Here is a 21,566-nt window from a genome sequence, read left to right as displayed (position 1 = left end):
TGTGTGTGTGTGTATGTGTGGGACCCTCGCCGGCGGCTGGGGAACGAACCAGCGCAGCAGAGGCTGCGGGCAGCCTCGCAGCCCAGCGCTCAACCGCTGCGCCACCATGGGAGACCCCACCATAGAAGTGATTTTTTAAATACCTATGTGATCAAGAAAGACACATGAAATCTTAAAAATTAACTTTCGTAAAACTCAGTCAGGCAACAATGCATTTTGAAATTATACTGTCATAATGATTCATACATATTTTTAATTTTAGTAGAATGGGCAAATATCTCAGTTCAAGTTAACAGGAAATTTTATACAAATTAAGGCATGCTATCATTATTAAGATAAACATGTGTAGCCTTGGAGGGAGTGGCAAATTCAGAAGTAAGTGCTCACAACGTGTCCCATGAAGCTCCCCATTGAGCCTTTGTTTCCAAATACCTGGGGTAACAAAGGGAACATGAAAAGGTCATGTGTCCAAATAAGATTGGATTCAGAAGGCTAAGATGATGCTGATAGCTGAACAAACAATAAATACCATCTACATCCAAAGGCTCCTACAAATGGAAACTGGAAATATTTACCAACTTCCTCTGGCACAAGCAGCAGAATATTCAGTTCCAGATTCCACTAGCCCTGAACTGTGGCTCAAATAAAACTAAATATTTCTCTCATGATTAAAATCATGGTTGACATTATGGCACAAAAAAAAAGGTAGTAATAATGCCTCAAAAACAAGCTCATTTTCTGAGCAACAGGTTTGCATTTGCAGGGTTTGCTAAATTCAATGCAGTCTGGAAGAGATGAGTCATTCCTTTATCCATCCACCAAAAATATAGTAAATTGAGAACTGTGCACTTGTTTGTGTGGAAAATTTTAAAATGAGATCAGAAAATTAATGATCGTAGCTTACCCTTTTGCCCTTATCTAAAAGTTTTACCATTGTGCTAGAAATTAACTTTATTAACAAATGATTTCCACATCAAAAGAGAGATAATTTTTTTTTTTTTTTGCCACAACAAATACCCCAAGAAAGTGGTTACACCTCTTATGTGTCCAGCACTTATTTATATTAATAGGAATAAGATCTGACCTCAACACCAAAGAAGTTAACACTGGAAATACATTCACACTAGCAGATAAATTTACGGTGGATAATGATGGGTGCTATAAAGTGATGTACAAGCACCCAAAGGGGTCTAGATTCTGGTGCCAAGGGAGGGTCTCTGCTAGGATATACAAAGTGAGATCTAAATGAAAAGGAGCTAGTAACAATAATTTAAAAAGCAGTAATGATGATGACATGAATAATAAAATTACTACCACTGAAATTTATTGAGTACTTGAATTGCTCAAGAGATTGTACAAATGATTTATATGAATTACCTCATTCAATTCCACCACAAAACTAAAGTAAGGCACTATTATTATCTCTATTTTAGACCTAGGTAATCAGTGCCTGGTAAGTTGCCTGAGATCTCATACCAAATAAGTAAGGGAATGAATTCAGACCCAGACAGTCTGACTCCAGATACCATGTTTTTAACTCTTTGCAAAGTTTCCAGAGTCTCAGATGAACCTAACTTCATGCCTCTTCAGTCACTGACTCCCATTAAACTCTCAGGGTGTTTTCAGAACTACCACTTTAGCAGCAAGAGGTGGGTCCTAAAACCCATTTCAATTTCACCCACCCTCTCAGCTCCCACCCTCCGATCATTGCCCTCACCCTGCCACACCTGCTTTATCTACCAATCTGCCCAGTCCTCTTACACTTTTTCTTCTGATACATCTGCTCTTCATTGTCAAATTGATTACTTGATAATTTTTGCTATTGGCTTTAAATCCAGACTCTTTAATCTAATTTCCTTCATTTTCACTTGAGCCAATCTCTTGCTCACATATCAAATTCCTTTTTTAAAGTGTTCATCCAATGAAACTGAACAACAAAACCACCAACTTTGGAAAATAAAACTTTCCCAACTTTGGGAAAACTGAACAATTTCCTATCTCCCACATCAGGTTACTGAGTGCTCAAAAGAAAATCAAACAGGAATATTGTTGATGAAAATGCAGACTGAGAGCGAGCTCCTCAGTATCCAGAAATCTTGTGCTTTTCTCTACCCACTGTCACTCCAAAATGTCCTCTGACCCAACCATCTTTGCATTCACTCTTACTATACAATATAGCTCCTCATTAAATAACTAAAATTCAGGCTATTAGTCCAGAGATTCCCCCAAATTTCTATCTTTTTACCATTTTGAAAGTCATCAATGGTTAGTCTCCTCCTCTGCAGCCTCAGAGGAAAATGCATACTTCTTCCTAAGACAAAATAGCCTACATTTGCTATTTCCTCCCACATCTACACCCACTGTATCATTCATGACCCCTCTTCTATGTCTGAAAGATTTCTATACCTACTGGAGTATCCCTCTCTAATTCCACCATTTCTTAAAAATCACAATAATGGTTAAATAAAATAAAAAAACAAAAACAAAAACAAAACCTTTATCATTTCAACATCATCTTTTAATTAGCATGGCCTGTACTCCCTGGTGAACCAAACTTCTGGAAAGAACAAACTTGAAACACCATAATCTTTTCATTTTCATGTAATTTTTCTTTATTAATTTATGTAAGTTTACAAAACTATATAAGTTTCAGTAGTACAACTTTATACCTCTATAAATACATGCACTACAGCTCACCCATCACGAAAGTTCTGTTGTCATTCCAAACTATCAAACTGACCTCCTCTACCTTTTTCTCCCAGTCATTTTTTTTCCCTTCTCTTCCAGTAAATATTATTTGGGTTTTGTTCTGCTTTCCTTTGTTTTATTTTCCTCTTTATTCAAGTAACATTAGCTTACAACACTGTAATTATTTAAGATATGTAATTTCTTTATATCGCACTACCACCATGTTCAACACCAAATGTCCAGTCATCACCAGTCATAAACAACCAGTCATCAACAACCAGTCATCAACAACCAGTCTCCTCTATCCCTTCCTTCCCCTCCATTCCCTTTGGTAACCACCATTCTGTTTTGAGTCTACTGGTCTTTTTCTGTTTTAGTTTTGTTTGTGTCCTTGCTTTTTTCCCCTTTATATTCCACATGTGAGCAAAGTCATATGATATTTGTCTTTCCCCTTCAAACTCATTTCACTTAGCATAATATGCTAAAGACCCACGCATGCTGTCAAAAAGGCAAGAGTTCATCTTACTTTTATGGCTCAGTAGTGTTCCATTACATATACCACATCTTCTTCATCCATTAATCCATCATCATAAATGTCCCTTGGGTTGTTTCCATATTGTGGCTATTGTGAATTGTGCTGCAGTAAGTGCAGGAGTGCAACTGTCTTTTTGAATTAGTGTTTTTGTATTCTTCTGGTAAATAGTCTGAAGTGGAATTGCTGGATCATATGGTAGTTGTAAATTTTAATTTTGTGGGAGAAATATTCATACTGTTCTTCATAGTGGCTGTACCAATTTACATTTCTACCAACAGTGCACAAGGGTTTGTTTTTCTCCACTTCTTTTCCCATACTTATTTCTTAACTTTTTGATAATAGTCATTTGTGAGGTAAAAGTCACTGTGATTTTGACTTGCATCTTCCTAATGATAAGCAATGTAGAACACCTTTTCTTGTTGGCCTGTTGATCCAATATCTCTATGTCTTTTTTGGAGAAATGTCTGTTTAGATTCTTTGCCCATTTTTTAAACAGGATGTATTTTTTGTTGTCGAGTCATATGAGATATTTATATATTATGAATATTTATCCCTTGTCTGACATGTGATTTGAAAATATCTTCAGCATTCAGTAAGCTACATTTTCATTTTGATAGTGTTTTCTATGCAGAAGCTTTTTAGTATGATGCAGCCCCATTTGTTCATTTTTTTTTTTTATTTCTCATGCTGTTGGGTATTAATCTATAAAAATACCACTAATGCAGGCCCTCCCCTAGTGGCGCAGCAGTTGAGCACTGAGCTGTGAAGCTGCCCACAGCCTCTGCAGCGCCGGTTCGATCCCTGGCAGCTGGCGAGGGTCCCATATGGCGCAACAGACCTCTCCTGCCGCACCCGCTGCTCCCTTCAGCAGTGTATTTCGTCAGTCTGCCTGTTCTGTTACCCGCTCTGGCTCTGGTGAATCCTCTTACCCTCCCGCGCTTCTGACTGTACCCAGTGCTTGTATAAATAAATAAATAAATCTTAAACAAACAAACAAAAAAGATATCATTAAGGCAGATGTCAAAGAGCTTATTGCCTATATTTTCTTCTAATGAATTCCAGGTCTTAAATATAAGGCTTTAATCCATTTTGAGTTAATTTTTGTATATGGTATAAGGTAGGTTAGATTCATTATTTCATGTAGCTGTATGGTATTCTCAATACCATTTATTGACAAGACTTTCCTGTCTCAATTGTATGCTCTTGTTACCTTTGTCATAAATTAGTTGTCCATATACATGTGGATTTCTTCATGGGTCTTAACTCTATTCCATTAGTCTCTGTGACTGTTTTTATTCCAATGTCACACTATTTGATTACTATGGTTTTACACCATAGTTTGAAGAATGGGGGCATAATACTTTCACTTTTGTTCTTCTTTTTTTCCTCAAGACTAATTTGACTATTTGAGGTGTTTTCTAGTTCCATACACTCTTCTGTTCTATTTCTGCAAAGAGTGTCACTGGCATCTTAATAGGGATTATACTGAATCTGTATTTTGCTTTAGGAAGAACACAATCTTCTTGATTTCACTCTGTTGCCTCCAAATGCAGTTTTTTCCATAGCAAGAACAGAGGTGCTACCTTTAACCCTTTGCTGTGTAAGTTTTCATTCAGGTTTCAGATCTGCTTCTGTGTTGTTTGGTCCATACTTAGGTATAGATTGATTCGGATTATAAAGGAGATAAGTACATATTTTCTCTAATCTGCCATCTTAGCCCAGCTATCCTACAAGCTCTGGTAATCACTATTCTGTTGTCAGACTCTAAGAGTCATTCTTGCTTGTTCTTTTTTTTTTTTTTTTTTTTTTTGTGGGACCCTCACTGGCGGCCAGGGAACGAACCTGTGCTGCAGAGGCTGTGGGCAGCCTCTCAGCCCAGCGCTCAACAGCTGTGCCACCAGGGGAGACCCATGCTTGTTTATTTTTATTCTACATGAATATTCCACCCACTAATTGTTTTTCTCTTTCTAACTTATTTTGCTTAGCATGATCAACTTAAGTTCAATCCATGTTGTCACAAAAAGCAAGAATTCATCTATTTTAATAGCTGAGTAACATTGGTGTATATATATCACATCCTATTTACTAAATCATCCATTGATAGGTAGTTGGCTGTTTACATGTCTTGACAATTGTGAAGAGAGCTGCAGTGAATATAAGAGCATATCTATCTTTTTGAACTGATATTTTCATATTCTTCAGTTAAATAATACCTAGAAGTGGAATTGCTGGACCATATAGTAAGTACTTCTTTCATAATTTTTAATGAATCTCCATCCTGCTTTCTAGCAAGGCTTCATCACTTTACATTCCCACCAAAGGGATACATGAGTTCCTTTTCTCCATACTTTTGCCAACACTTGCTGTTTCTGGATTTTTTTTGATATAGATGATTCACACAGGTGTAAGGTGATATTTCACTGTAGTTTTGCTTTGCATTTCTGTAATAATAAGTGACGTGATCATTTTCTTCATGTGCCTGCAGGTCACCTGGATGACATCTTTGGAGAAGTGTTTATTTGGATATTTCTGCTCATTTTTTTTAATGGCTAAGTTGCATAAATTCATTATGTATTCAGATGTATGATGAACAAATATCTTCTCCTACTCAGTAAGTTACCTTTCAGTTTTTGTGGTGATGTCCCATATTATTATTGCTAATTCACTTTTCACTTCACTTAATTGGATTGCATCCATATCATGCAATTAAAATAGCTCTAAACAAGATCCCCAAAGCTCACCCATAGCCAAATACAATGACTTTTAAATATGTTTCCTTGCCTAATTTCCTTGTAACATATAACAGTATCAATTACCTACTCTCCTTCTTCAGTCTATTTCCCTGGCCTTCATAATACCACTCCTAACTAGTTCTCCCTCTTTCTCCCTTTCTTTCATAATCTTACATAGCCTTTCCTGGGTCTCTTCTCCATTTAGTTTTAAAATACAGAAAGCTGTGCAGGGTTCCAGTAATAAGCACATACCCACTACAAAATATCACTAGTATAAAAGATGCAGGTAGACTGAACTATAAGCAATTCTTAATTTGAGAAGGCAGAAGATCCCCTAAATCCCAGACACTTAAATATCTAATTGCATAGTCAGTTTCTATATTTGGTAATCTCATAGGTATCTCAAAAAATGAATGGATATAATGCACAAAGTCTAACAAAAAGGCCTACTAAAACGGTGATAAAGTTTCTTTTTGCTGAGGAGGACAGACAAAGGGTGGAATAATGTATGTAAATCGTGCAAAAAAAAAAAAAACTTAAATAACCTCTGCAGAGAAAGAAGAAATGAACAAGAGATAAGTGTAAAAACTAACAAAGTTTCAGATGGATAGTCTCAAATCTGAAATAGACCCAAGCATGAATGTGAATATAAATAGGTAGAACACTGCCCTGGAAACTATTCCTACTGCTTTGCTACCATCAGTCTCTACAATACTTCAGGTAAAATCATCATAGAATTAATTCCTTCCTGGAATCATTCCTCAGCAGATTCTGTTCAGTCACCATTTTGACATTTTCTTTAATCCACTTTCTTCAAATAATCATTCAAAATAATCTAATTGAAATAAACATCTCTCCCCCATCAAAGGACTACACTACAAAACCCTCAGCACAATTTCTATCACACTAACACACAGAATCACACACTTATACAGACAAACACACATACAAAGAGAGAACATACAATTATACAGACATACCATTAATCCATGGGAACTTCATACAAGATAGTCATGTATGTTACAGAAATCCCACCACAAAAAGAGGAATAGCATTAAATGGGCACCATACTCTTGCCCCCACTTACATGCAGCCTCCTTGGACAACAAATCCCAGCATGCCATGAACCAGACTTCCTGAATAGGGAATCTACTGAGAAATAGGAGCAGTTGAGCAGGCTATCTAACATAGAAGGCAGATGAGCCTGTTCTCTTGCTTCTGGGCCAAACTTATCCCCTGGTACTGCTGGGAAGGAGACTTGGAGAAGATACATGCAGAATAGCCATGTAGAGACTCTTAGAAGAGATATTTAGAACAGACACATGGGAGCCATTATCATGATTTATATTTTTACAACTCTCTTTCTGTCCCAGTCTGTCTACCCCCTTTCGTGTTCCTTGCCAAAAGGAACCTTAAATTTGTGGCATGTTTTCAGTCCTCAGAGGCCCCACTTTGGGCAAATAATGTTTGGCTGGGCATCTTCTCATGGGGGCAGGAGGGGTTGAACTATTGTAAGGAATACCTTTTCGTCTCTATGCCCACCAATTCTATTAAAAGTCTTTCACACTAAGAGTCTGCTTCCTTTGTCTTTGAGGAGCAGATCATCAGACCACTTTTAGAGCATGTACCCCTTAACAATTCAGAGGTCCTAGGTGCTCTTTGGGCATGTAGAGTAAATGTTAGTATCTTCCGCATGTACTTTATGAAATGCTAAATGAAGAGCAATTTTCTTATTTATTTCATTGTGATGATATCCAATTCTGTTATTACTATCACACATTCCTAGAAGCATTTCCTACCTGATAATTTTTTTATATTTAAATTGTGTGAAATTATCTAAAGCCACTAAACAGGGTAGTTAAATGTCATCATTTAATTAGGCCCACTATTTGTTTCTCCCTATATAAGCACTGTCAAAGAAAAGAGCAAGTCAAAAACATAGAAACCTCCTTTTTAAAGTCAGGAATTCTTCCAAATGAAGAAAAGGAAAAACTTTTCCTCCATCCTTGTAGGTTCTATGGCTAGGACTGAGAATTAAACAAACATAAGATAAATTAACAAGAGATAGCCATAAAATTTTTATTCAATATTTTTACATGTACAAAAGAATCTTTGTAGAAAAATGAAGATCCATGGAAATGGTTAGGACCAAGACTTTATATACCTTTTTAGCAAAGAATTTTTGGAGAAGTAACAAAGAAAAGGGGATGAAATAAGTTTCTAAGAGTAGGAAATTGAGGGAAAGTGACTACAAAATATATACGTAAAACTAATGGAAAAAAGGGTTATTTTAGGTTTGTTTGTACAGCTCCATTTTGACATCAACTCCCAACCTCCAACGATAACTATATTCTTCTCTTCCTATTACAGGGAGGGCACCTTTCTTATGGGAAATATTCTGACCTATTTTTAGATAGAAACAAGTGGTCAGAGAGACCTTCTTAAATCTGTTTTTCAAGCATCTTTAGCTTAAAATAATCAATATGCCCAGAGTGATATATTTGCAGATAACATGTTTATAGTACAGGATTAAAAGATTTAGAAAACCTATAACTAATTCTAAAATTGTGCATATTTAAATTCCATTTCTTTTTCTCTCCTTCAGAAGGCATTTTTTTTGTGGCATGTTTTCAGTCCTCAGAAGCCCCACTTTGGGCAAATAATGTTTGGCTGGGCATTTTCTCATGGGGGCAGGAGGGGTTGAACTATTGTTAGGAATACCTTTTCTTCTCTATGCCCACCAATTGTTCAGTAGATAGTTGTTCTATGTTGGTGGCTCAGTGATAACTAGAAGAGTTCAAGAACACAGCATATAGTAATATTCACGGTAAGCTTTATTAGAATCTAATAAAGGCAAATCAGCATGGGGGGAAGGACATGAAGTGAAATACAAGGCAAATCAGCATGCGGGGAAGGACATGAAGTGAAATCCAGTGGAAACCAGGTACAAGTGAACAAGAGTCCTCTCCCAGTGGAGCTACACAGGACATGCTCTGTTCCTCCAGCAGTGAATTCTGACAATACATGTGAAGTGTCATCTACCAGGGAAACTCATTAGAGACTCAGTGCCCAAGGTTTTAGTTAGGGGATAGTCACTTAGACACTACCTGCCCTGGTATGTATCAAAATTCCAGACTCCCGCAAGGAAAACATTGTTTATAGAAACAGTCTATGCAAAAAGAGCTATCATCACCATGAATTATCATTCAAGTTTCCAGATTGCAGATAAGAGCCTACTTTGTAAGCAAGACTACTATGTTCACTCTTTTCTTCTCAGTAGTAAAATGGCTAAGGTATAGACAGAAAGGAAAAGAAGATAAGGGCCTAAACAAGTTCTTATTTAATATATATGCAGTATCTATAAAATAATACATTTAGAAGTGTAGAAAGGAACTCTCTCCTTTTAAATTGATTGGTTTTGGCTGGCACTGGCTCCCTCTCTAATTACTGAGTAGGCAGTATTCAAACTCTAAGAAAACTACAGGCAGATTACTCACATGAATAAGGCATTAAAATGAAAAGAAGAAAATGAAAAATACATTCTATTTTTTAAAAAATAGGGTGGAGAGGTTCCACTATAATTTTTAACTCTGATCACACATCAAAGATCACAATTTTACATCTGTTGATTACAAAAGAATATTTATCATCTTGAAATTACAAAAGTGGACAAGGTAGGAGAATAATGCAGTAAATTTACAGAATAAAAAAATCAGTTATGTCTAGCATACAAAAATCCACCCACCTTCTTCCTATTTCTCATAGTCATGAAGAAGAATCACTAAGCCTGCATTTAAAACATTTTCCATAAGGTGTTAAGGCTACTGTGTAGGTGACAACAGTAATTTTTTATTCACTGATGTAACTAAAATACAGTATTGTACAATTTCTCCACTACTCTTATGTCAGACAACACACACAAAAGATTGGGCACCTTGGTGAACATTTAAAAATGAAAATCTGCTCCCAAATTAACCAGGTGCTCTGAATAATATATATTTTAAATAAACATTTTCATCTACAGTGTTATGTACTTCATGTGAATTCTTATAAGGACAATGAGAAAATAGACAGACTTTAATGACTCAAAAGTAGTATCCCTAGGGAAACATTCAAAAAGCACAAGTCACAAAGTTGAGCTCAAATCCAAACTCTGTCACTCTGTGAACTAAGGAGAATTGCTTGCCATCTGTGAACCAAAGAACTAAATTTATAAAATGAACTCAATAACTACTACCTCTAGAAAAATTAATGAACTACTCAAAAACACTTAAATGAAGCACCCAAAGAGTAACTGGCACATTTTAGGAAATCAACAAAGATAAGTTTTTACTGCTAACTAGAAACAACATTAGAATTAAAGATGTAATCAAATCCCAACATTTTAGAGATGAGGTAATTGAGGCACAGTAAGAAAAAGTGATCCACAAAAATGCAGGTAATTCTTAGCAGAGAAAAGACTAGTATCAAGTTTGTAATATTCAAACTAATATTGATTCCACTTTACTGACTTGGATGCCAGACAAACAACCTCTTACTAATTAAACAAATGCCCATGTCCCTATGAGACAGAAGGAAATCCTGAATGGCAATTATACAGTTTCTGATGCATAGATTTTTCTGAAACTGTTTTGAAACAAAGAGATAAAAATCAGAGGGTAAGTCTGGCTTAAAACAAAACCAGTGAATATTATTCCCTTCTTTGTTCAAGACCAAAGAGGAATGTACGGAGGAATGTACTAGATGAGAAATACTGATTAGAGCAAATATGATCAAGCAGGAGGGAAGCAATATCAATGTTAGCTAGTAGAAACAGGCCTTAAGTAAATAACTTCAAAAGAAACCACTCTGATCAGCATGATCCCATAAAGAAAGAGACAAAATAACAGGCGGACTAAAGGTTTGAAGAGAAAAGCTGGAGAGGAGATGAACATTCATGACCAATGACAGTATGGACAAGAGCCACAGAGCAGGCCATCAGGAGCTATTCTTGAAGAGTACTAGTTAAACAGAGCTTAAAAAAAAAAGGATTAGAAAGTAAGGTCACAATTCAGTATGGAGAGATGCTGAAATACAGTCTAAGTTTTCAAAGGATTTTCTGCAATGGAGTAACATGATCATAAGCACATTTGGGAAATATTAATATAAAGGACAATATGCTAACACCAGGATGTTAAAAGATCACAGCAACATTAAAAATAATTAAAGATCATCCTTTTAAAGGGGGAATGGACTTTTAAAATCAATTCTTCCGTTATGTGAATTCAATTTCAGCTTTCAAATTCAACAGAACTGGCTTATCACAGATAAGAACCGATTCAATTGTGGGATCTGAGAGACTAAAAAAGAAAAGAAAACCCACTTGTCAATCTTTGTGAAGAAAATACATGTGTGTTTCCATTCAGTCCAATAAGTATTTACTGCATTCAGCAACAGCCAGGCTGCAAGATAAGAAAATGAATGAGACAGCAAGGCTCCACCTTTTACTGTTTTGAGAACCATACAGCCTAGACGTGGATACACGTAACAATTATTTTTAATAAATATGATATATAAAAGCAATTCGTTCTCCTGTTTCAAAATTTGTCTCTCTCCCAATTTATGCTGCCTAATGTACACTTAAATTTCATTTGACAGAGTCATCATCTGATTATATAATGTTCTCTAACAATGATTCTTTGTCCAAAACCAGTCCTGAATTAACAACATTAGGTGATGACTAAAGAATTGAAAAGGTAAAACAACAGATGCTATTAAAAATAATGGAGAGTAAGAGACAGAGAAAGAAAGCAAAGGATATGGAAGAGAGAGCCAGAAACAAAGACAGAGAAAATGAATGCCCGTGTCAGCCAATCCTAGCACTCAAAACTCCCTAAACCACTAAAGGCAAGCAAGCCTGGCACTTCTGCCCTCTGCTAGCCCATTACAGCCTTCTTTCATGATCAAACTTTCCTTATCCATTGTGCTGGCAGGGGAGAGGAAATTGAGAAGAGAATGAGGAAGGGAGAAAAGATTAACACAAGAAGCTGGAAATCAGGAAACCTCTCCCAAACATTTACAAATAAAGCCTCTTGTAAGAATTCAAAATAATTTGATTCTACAGTGTTCAAAAAATTATTCCACTAAGCATTCAATGTGGTATACACACATTGATTTTCAAAGATGAACACCTTACCTAATGTTATAATACAAGGCTACAGCAACCAAAAAACAAAGAAGAATGATACCAACTGAGGAGCAATCCAAATGGAAATATAATCATTTGTAAAGATTCTACGGACTATTGGAAAATTAGTAAAGAGAAAATGTCACTTGTTCAATTTGCACCATTTTCCCAAACAGCTTTGAGAGAGGCCCTTCCAAATCCCAGGACAAAAAAGAATACTAAGTATAAATTTTTACTGTAATGTTTATACTAGCTAGCCTCACAGTTTTAAATGTATCAAATGTATGATACACTAGAAACATTCACACACACACTTCTTAATGTGGTAGAATAAACACATACAATTATGTGGCTATTTGTATTCATTTTACAGACATAAAGAAAAATTTTTAAATTTTAATTAATATAGAAAGCAAGAGTTTTTATATCTTACCTTTACTGAAAAGGTCATCTTAAGCGTAAGTGTTTTGGTTAATAATCTTTGGTTGGAAACAATTCACAATTACAATATTTCTCAGAAAAAATTATAAATACAGGGCCTCCCCTGGTGGCGCAGTGGTTGAGCGCTGGGTTGCGAGGCTGCCTGCAGCCTCTGCAGCACCAGTTCGATCACCGGCCACCGGCAAGGGTTCCACAAAAAAAAAAAAAAAAAAAAAAAAAATATATATATATATATATATATATATATATATATATATACACACAAACCACATTCAAAGGATGTTTACAGTATTTTGCAAAAAATAAAGTACAGTAAAAAGTAGCAACTTTTTCAATATACCAAAATGATACCCTGAAACAAACATGATGTATAAAGCATAGGTTTACAAAATTCAGTTCCTTAGAAAGACAAAAACAGTGACATTAAAGCTAATAAATAGCAATCAAGTAATCAAGTGATCCTGTGAACAAAGATGAGATTAATCCCAGCCCCAAAATGACTTCCTTACATAGGAACAAGGTGAAAACACTGGTTGAATCAGAAAAATAGGAACTTATATCCAACATGAGAAGGAAATATCCAGGCAGTGAGGAAGAAGACTGACTCAAGTACAGGGGGAAAAAAATCTAAAATTTAATTTATACTTTTTTGCACCAAAAACATTCTCATTTATTTTCTTACTTTAAGCATATAACAAACTAGAACAGTACAAACAAAAAATTATAGACCACTATCTCCAATGAACATAGATGCAAAAATCTTAAACAAAACCCTAGCAAACCAAATATAACAACATATCATGAGAATTGTCTATGATCAAATAGGCTTCATTCCAACCATGCAAGGCTGGTTCGACATACGCGAATCAATCAATGTCATTCACTAGAGCAAGAAAAAGGAATATAGAAATTATATGATCATCTCAATAGACACCAAAAAAAGAGATCATCCAGATTCAACATCCATTTGTGGTAAAACAAAAGAACATCCAACAAACAGAAATGGAACTTTTACATTATAAAAACCATATATGACAAAACCACAGCGAACAACACACCCAATGATCAAAAGCTGACAGCATTCCCACTAAGATCAGAAATGATATAGGGATGTGTACTGTCATCACTATTATTCAATGTAGTAGTGGAAAGCATAGGTAAAGCAACTAGGCAAGAAAAAGACATAAAAGAAATTCAAATTGGAAAAGAAGTGAAACTGCCACTATGTGTAGATGACCTGTAATATACTAAGAGAAATCAAAAGATTTTACCAAAAAAAACTAATAGAATAAATGAATGTAGTAAAGTAGCAGGATACAAAATCAATACGCAAAAATCAGTTGCATTTCTATATGCAAACAATGTCTTTAGAAGAAAAGGAAGTAATACAATCTCATTTACAATCATACACACACAAAAGAAATACCTGGTAAAAAACTTAATGAAGGAGGCGAAGACAACAAATTGAAAACTATGAAACTCTGTTAAAGGAAATAAAAAATACAAAGAAATGGAAAGCTATCCTGTACTCAAGAATTAAAAGAATTAAAATGGCCATATTACCTTAAGCAATTCGCAGACTCAATACCTATCAAAATAGCAATGACCTTTTTCAAGGAAATAGATTATAAAATTTATATAGAACCACAAAAGGCCCCAAATAGCTAAAGCAATCCTGACAGAAAAGAAGAAAACTGGAGGCTTCACACTTCCTGACTTCAAAGTAATTACACAGCAACAGTTATCAAAATAGAATGATATTGGAATAAAAACAGAAACTCAAACCAATGGAATGGAATAAAAAGACCAGAGATAAATGCACACAAATATGGACAAGCTCATCTTTGACAAAGGAGCTACGACCACACAATGGAGAAAAGATAACTTCTTCAATGAGCAGTGCTAGGAAACATGGACAGCCACATGCAAAAAAATGAAACAAGATCCTTATGTAACTCCACACATAAAAATTAATTCAAAATGGATTAAAGGTCTGGATATAAGAACAAAACCATAAAGTACTTGAAAAAAAACGCAGGAGATACACTACAGGACATCTACCACAAGATGTATTTGGGAACACAACCCAAAAAGCAAGGGAAACAAAAGCAAACATAAACAAGTAGGGCTACATCAAGCTAAAAGGCTTTTGTTCCTCAAAAGAAACCATCAAAAACAAAAAGACAACCTACAGAATGGGAAAAAATATTTATACATCACATACCTGACAAGAGACTAATCTCCAAAATTTGCAAAGTAATTGGACAATCCAAGATTTAAAAAAAAAAACCACAATCAAAACAAGGGCAGAGGATCTAAACAGATGCTTTTCTAAAGACATTCAGATGACCTACAGACATGAAAGAAATGTTCAATATCACTTAATGTAAAGGAAACGTAAATTAAAATCACAATTAGATGTCACCTCACCCCTGTGAGAACAGTCCATATAAAAAAGAATGGAATCAACAAATGTTGGTGAGGTTGTGGTAAAAAAAGGAACTCTCATCCACTGTTGGTAGGAATGCAAGTTGGCGCAGCACCTATGGAAAACAGCATGGAGATTTACTAAGAAAATAAAAATGGAAATTCCGTACAATCTGGCAATACCTCTACTAGTTATTTAAATAATATGAAAGACCTAATAAAAAAGATTCCTCTACACATATACACATAGCAACACTGTCCATGATTGCCAAGTCATGCCCGTCAACAGATGAATGGATAAACTGTGGAATATATACTCGATGGAATACTACAGTTGCGTAGTTGTGTTAGAACATTTTAGTTTCCATGTGACCAGTCAATTGTATTTATAGAATGACTTAGTTTTATTTAACAAAAATGGGCAGAAAACTAAAAAAAAAAAAAAAAAATCCCTGCAAAGAAACTACAGATGGACTAGAACATTACTAATGCATGGATAAGTATTTGTAAATGGGTTATCATGACTAACGTAAGTTCAATAAGCATTCACTGAATGCAAACTATGTACCCAAGGCTAGGTTCAAAATTTACACTATTTCTCAGCTGAAAGAAAACTTGATTATTGTTGCTGTTGTGTGGGACTCAGTAGCAGTCAGTCGTGACTCCTATTTCCTTCTGACCTACCCTGTAATTCCATGAGGGTTACAAAAGCAAATGCTCATCACTCCTTTGAGTCAGATTTTCAGGACAAATTAGATACAATATGGAGAGATTTAGAATATGAATGCGAGGTGGGAACCATATATTTGTTTTGTTTATTGCTGCTGGTCAGCATGGTCACAGAGAGATAATTTATTTTGCTCTGTAGTCAAATTCCCACTTTGCACTACCCTTTCTTAGAAGCCAGGCAGGGCCATGTCTGTCAATATTATAAACAACTACTGTATAAAATACCAAGAGTGATTTTGTTTTCCACACTAAACTCTAACTGACATTACAAAATTTTACCTTTACTGAGTACACAAAAGAACAAACAGTTTTAATGGGGTTTCACCTAAAATTCTCAGATTCTCAATTAAGTTGTGGCCACTCACCTCTACTGGGAAATTAGCTTGACATATTCTTGCATGTCTTGATGAACTCATTCATTCTTGTATAATTTAGATGTTTTATGAACTGATACTGAGAGAACAACTAATCAATTTTGCAGTCAGGAGAACTAAGGCAAGTCTCTTTGAATAAAAGATTTCAAATCAATCAAAACAAATCTGGTAGGCTCAAAAATATAACAACATGCACCTAAATTGGGCCATCACTCATTGGGACCACACTATTTTTAACTTTTTTTAAAAAGACATGATTGGTTAAAAGTTATACATGTACTTAAAATTTGTGAGTCACTTTTAATTCAATCAAAACACGTATTAATAATCTTAAAAAACAGATTCAAACTCGTAAGAGTTAGGGATCAGCTACATAAAATACTGTCATGTCACAAATAATCTTCCTATACAAATATAACTTTTCATCATTTCTATCACTAATTTTGACCACAGGTACTGTTATCACTTTCTCTTTGCCAAATGGAACAGAGACACACAAAGGACATTGTTCTCAAAAAACAGGTTCCTCCAGTCTTTCTCAATGATTAAAAATAATTTCTCCACAAATCCTAAGAGAACGTATCTGCTTCATACAAGTAGAGTTTCCTTGTACTTTTTAATGAAACATGATACTAAGCTTAAGAAAAGTACACAAAATAATGTTCAATTAATTAAATACATTCATCTCTTTGTGAAGAAATAAAATATTAACTTCTGTTTCATTAGCTGTGATGTTCACGACAAAGGATGTTTTAAATACACATTTCTTCCGAGTGTTTAACTTCAAACACAAGGGAGCATATAATTAACATCTAGGCCCCAGTGACACACAAGGGAAATTCTGACCCTGGCACACATATCTTAAAGTACATTTGCGTTTCTTAATTTTCCTCACACTCTATTAGACTGATAATTTTAACTCTGCAACTTTGATGTTTAAGTAAAGTAGGCACTTTGGGAGAAGAAAATTTGAATATAAATAGTATAAAACCATTCTGCTTTAAAAACAGTTTGAAAGTGAGGCTGTTTTTGATTGAGGTGGAATAACTTATTTGTACATTTGCTATGAAATGCATTAGATATAAGTGGGTATCAATGAAAGACATACATCAAAATCAATGTGGCAGCTAGGAGGACTTCGTTAGATGAACTGCTTAGTTCAATTAAAGAAATATTATGTTGTTCCTAATTATATGATATAAAGTGAGGCAGAGAAGCTAAATATGGCTTACTTCTTAATATCAGTGATTCATATCATTATAGAGCATTAGTGCTTATTTGAAACAGATTAGCCATATCATCTTACAGGATACATATGTAATCTTACATGATGTACTTAGGTGCTCAGGAGAACTCATTTTTTCTATTTTAGACAAAAGAAAAGAGAAATTGAGGAAGGCTACATAAGAGAGCCCTTCTTTCCCTTTTATTTTTTTTTTAAGATTTATTTTATTTATTTATACAAGCACTGGGTACAGTCAGAAGCGCGGGAGGGTGAGAGAATTCACCAGAGCCAGAGCGGGGAGCAGAACAGGCAGACTGACCATACACTGCTGAGGGGAGCAGCAGGCGGCAGGAGAGGTCTGCGCACAATGTGCCGCTCAACCTCTGCACCACCAGGGAGGCCCCTTCTTTCCCTTTAAAAGTAAATATTGTGTGTTTGCTTCAGCAGCACAAAATAATGATCCCTTAAGAAACCACCTAACACCATTAGGATGATTACTATAAAACAGAAAAAAACAAGTGTTAGCAAGAATGTAGAGAAATTGTTGTCCTTGTACACTGGTGGTGAGAATGTAAATAATCACCACTGTGAAAAATACTATGGGGGTTCCTTAAAAAGTTAAATACTGAGTTACCACAAGATTTAACAGTTCTACTTTTGGGTGTATATCCAAAAGAAATGGAAGCAGGGTCTTAAGGAGATATTTGCACACCCATATTCATAGAAGCATTATTCACAATAGTTAAAACATGGAAACAATCCAAATGTTCATCAATGGATGAATGGATGTACAAAATATGACATAAACATACACTGGATATTAGTCCGTCTTAAAACGGCCGGTAATCCTGATACATGATACAACATGGATGAACACTGACATTGTGCCAAGTGAAGTAAGCCAATCACAAAAGGATAATAAAAATATGATTCTATTTATTATGAGGTACTTACAGTAGTGAAAATCATAAGGATATAAAACATACTGGTGATTGCCAGTATAATGGAGATTGGGGTATTGTTTAATATGTACAGAGTTTAAGTGGAGATAGGATGTTGTGATAGTACACAACAATGTGAAAGTATTTAATATCACTGAAATGCACACTTAAAAATGGTTAAGATGATAAATTTTGTGCTGCACATTTTATCACAATAATAATCCCTTTTTCACTTCCGTAGACATAGAAAGAGATGTCTTTCAGGGATGATTCTTGAATCAGGCCCTCAATAAATTTCAGGAATATCTCACTCACCCCATACAAACATGGTATATCCAAAGTGAAATCAGTGTGCTTTCTGTACTAATGAGAAATCAAGACATGCCCCCCCATCCAATTGCACCCCATCCAATCACACTGCCACCAGTTAATTTCTACCTATGTCTAAATTAAAATTTAAAACTAAAGTTAAAAATTCAGACACCCTAATCTGATTTCAAGTGCTCAATAGGTACATACAGCTAACTTATATAGGACAGGGCAGAAATAAAACATCCCACTGGTCTAGTGATAACCTAGACCAATCACATCACTATAATGGTATGATATTCTTCATAATTTTTCTTCTGCTTTGTTTCAATAGGCTGAGTCCCTATCTTGTTCCAAATCATGATTATGGATATTCTCTCTTTTCCAATGTTAAAAACTACTTAAGAGTGTAGGGAAAAAAACTATTTGGTTCTCAGTAAAAATAATACTTAGGACAATCTGTTGTGCTGGAACAATGTAATGTTTTATTTTTCAATGGTTTCATTTCGTCCCCTTGTATTAGTTAGATATCCATTATTCCTGTTGCAGTGATCACCCTACAGATTGTTATGTGCACCCCTAACTTATTAACATGTAAAATAGGTTGGTAATTTTACAACTTCCTTCATTTTTAAACTAAGGACATTTTAAACACTCTAACTCATTATAGAACTTCCCAAATTAAGCAGTATTATTGATGCAATTTTAATTTTATAAGTAACTTAAAAATAAGATGTTATTGTTACTGTTTTTAAGTCAATATTTATTCAGATTTTTCCCAAATTTTTAGTCCATATATTGGTCATCATCCCCTACAACATCTCTGTTCTTTCATTCTCCTTCAAAAAATTACCTTCAACATTTTCCTTAGGGCAGTTCTGCTGAAAGTGAAGTAATCAGTTTTTGTTCTCTAGAAAAAGCTTTACTTGGCCTTCACTTTTGAAAAATATTTTCTCTCATAATTATTTTTTTTCAATGCTTTTAAGATGTCTTTCTATTTCTATTCTTCTGGTTTCTATTTTGATCTTTCAAGCCAATGTGTCTTCTTACCCCTCTAGTTGCATCTGAGGTATTTCTCCTCTCTTTGATTTCACTACTTTTACTATGACATGTCTAGTTGTGATTTTCATTGTATTTGCCCTGCTTGGGGTTCTTAGAGCTTCTTAATTATGTGAATTGATTTATGTTCTCTCCAAATGTTGTATCTGCCCCACTCTCTCTTCTGCTTTTAGGACTCCAGTTACATGTGTGTATAAGATCTTCCACATAATTAAGTGTCCTGTATATCTTTTATGAACTTTTCTGTATTTTCCATCTTTTTTTGTCTCTCTGAAACAGAGATGTTATTTTCTTTTCATGATATACATTATTTCTCCCAGGGAGCAGCACTTCCAGAATGGCAGTATAAGCAACTCAGCAGTCTCTATTCCCAGAAAAATAATCAGTTAACTGGTGAAAATTATTTTAAAACATAAAAACCATTTAAGGCATCTGGAAATTGTCCTAAAGGCAAAGAGAAAATGGAGAAACATTTACTTAAGAAAATCTACTAAATTTTGGTAAGCATAATGAGAATCCATGGCATCTGAGCCATGATCTTTATCCACCTCCCCAGCTAAAGCGCAACTGAAGAAACATGCAGGGTAAGTAGAGTCAAGAAAGACAGGACTTGCTCTATGCTCATTTCTACTCTAGGGCCTTAGATTCACTCAGAGAGGGACAAACCCCAAGATTAGTGTTGCAAAAGCTAACACAAAGGACACTGGCTCCTCTACCAACCAGAGCTCACTTGTAGAACAGGACACATGGTAGGCCTATAAGGCCCCTGCCCCAGTTCACTCATAAAGTGAAGATTCCACAACAGAAGGGGACACTTGAAAATCTCAGAGACAACCACCCCACCCAACAGCACACTTGCAGAAGTATGGTATCACTCCAGAGGGAAGCAGGCTATAGTCTCTGAACCCAGCTCTGGTGCAGTGATCAAAGGTTCTATTGACAAAAAGAGGGAGGTTATATAAACAAAAAGCTCAACATCTCTGCCTAAGGGGAACTGACTATATTTGTAATAGAATATAAGAAAATTCATATCTAAGAATGAGGTCAGAAACAATAGAGGTCTTGGGGGTGAGCTATTAAGAGGACTGGATTTCTAGGAGTGGAATTGCTGGATCATATGGAAGCTCTATGTTTAGTAGGTCCAGAAATCTCCACACAGCTCTCCATAGTGGTTGGACCAGTTTGCACTCCCACCAACAGTGCAGGAGAGTTCCTTTTGCTCCACAACCTCACCAACATTTGTTGTTGCTAGTTTTTTTAATATGTGCCATTCTCACTGGTGTGAGATGGTATTCCATGGTAGTTTTGATTTGCATTTCCCTGATTACAAGTGATGTTGAACATTTTTTCATATGCCTGTTGGCCATTTGCATTTCAGAGAAGTTTCTTTTTAGTTCTTCTGTCCATTTTTTGACTGGATTATTTTCTTTGTTTTTGTTGAGTCTCATCAGCTGTTTGTAGATTTTTGTGATCAGTCCTTTATCATTAGTGTTGTGTGCAAAAATGTTCTCCCAGTTGGTGGGGTTTCTCTTTGTTTTGGTTATTGTCTCTTTTGCTATGCAGAAGCTCTTTAATTTGATGTAGTCCCAGCTGTTGATCTTTGCCTTCACTATCACTGCTTTGGGTGATGTGTCTGTAAAGATGTCTTTGAGGTGTATGTCATGTAGTGTTTCGCCTATATTTTCTTCTATGTATTTTATGGTTTCAGGTCTTATGTCTAGTTCTTTAATCCATTTTGAATTGGTTTTGTGCATGGTGTGAGGTAGTGGTCAAGGGGCACCTGCACCCCTATGTTTATAGCAGCACTATTTACAATAGCTAAGCTATGGAAGCAACCCAAACGTCCAAAAATAGATGACTGGATCAAGAAGATGTGGTCCATATACACCATGGAATATTACTCAGCAATCAAAAAAAGATAAACACATGCAGTTTGCAGC

At 35.4% G+C, this 21,566-nt stretch overlaps 1 protein-coding gene across 6 annotated transcripts in view; it reads right to left on the bottom strand.

The window, feature by feature from the left end:
- The window catches only part of CEP128 (centrosomal protein 128), a 373,385-nt gene that overhangs the window by 248,646 nt on the left and 103,173 nt on the right, over positions 1-21,566 (bottom strand). The gene's annotated exons all lie outside the window — the stretch shown is intronic.

The sequence above is a fragment of the Talpa occidentalis genome, unplaced genomic scaffold (assembly GCF_014898055.3).
Source record: "Talpa occidentalis isolate TD23 unplaced genomic scaffold, MPIMG_talOcc4v2.1 talOcc4.11, whole genome shotgun sequence".
NCBI classification, from domain to species: Eukaryota; Metazoa; Chordata; class Mammalia; order Eulipotyphla; family Talpidae; genus Talpa; species Talpa occidentalis.
The sequence above is the reverse complement of the archived record's forward strand: the minus strand, read 5'-3'. Positions and strand labels throughout refer to the sequence as shown.